At 45.3% G+C, this 761-nt stretch overlaps 1 protein-coding gene across 4 annotated transcripts in view; it reads left to right on the plus strand.

Annotated features, from left to right (window-relative positions):
• SYN3 (synapsin III) overlaps positions 1–761 on the plus strand; it is a 523,616-nt gene that overhangs the window by 152,186 nt on the left and 370,669 nt on the right. The gene's annotated exons all lie outside the window — the stretch shown is intronic.

The following is a 761-nucleotide window of genomic DNA, read 5'->3' on the forward strand; positions in this document are numbered from 1 at the left end:
GAAGTCGGGGAATCACGCCACAGAGGGTATGGTCACGCCGCAATCCCTTCTCCTCCATTCTCCTCTTGGGATCTTGGGTATGCACGCACACGCGCCCGGCGTGAGTTTTAAGCTACCAGGTCCGGGATGCGAACCGTGGTCCACTACGTGGGAGTCCAGTGACACAGCCATTACGCTAACTGCTGGTTCCCTAAATTAAATTATTTTGAAGAGACACATTTTATTTGAAGTACAGTGTCTGACTCTAGATGAGCCAAATGGATTGATTATACCTTTTGGGGAGTAATTTGTGTGACTTCAAAGGTTAGGGATCCAGGAATAGTTTGATCCTTGAATCCACCTAGAACCAGGTAATGGAGTAAAAGCGTAAGCACTCATACCAGGTGACTTGAGTTCAAATGGGACTCTCCCCAGCTTTGTGATTCCAGGAGGTTTATAAGAATTTCTCTTAGCTGCAGTGTTCCCATCTCTACAATGCGGACTTAGTTTGGGTTTTACTAGGCCTGTTTGTGCCCATTCCATAGGATCATATCTTAGAGGGGCCTAGCAAAGAGCCTGGGATAGACTTGGGCGTTGTGTTAGTATTCTTGGGCGTTGTGTTAGTATTCCTGTGGCTTTCCGGAGATTTCTACTTGAAAGGAACAAGACGCATTAGGTTTCCTATGGGAAGGGAGCCCTGCTGTTGTTGGTTTTCTTCTTCTTTTTTTTTTTTTTTTTTTTTTTTTTTTTCTTTTAGGGCACCTGGGCCGCCCAGAAAAACA

This window comes from Tupaia chinensis, unplaced genomic scaffold, assembly GCF_000334495.1.
Source record: "Tupaia chinensis unplaced genomic scaffold, TupChi_1.0 Scaffold148234_1, whole genome shotgun sequence".
NCBI lineage: Eukaryota > Metazoa > Chordata > Mammalia > Scandentia > Tupaiidae > Tupaia > Tupaia belangeri.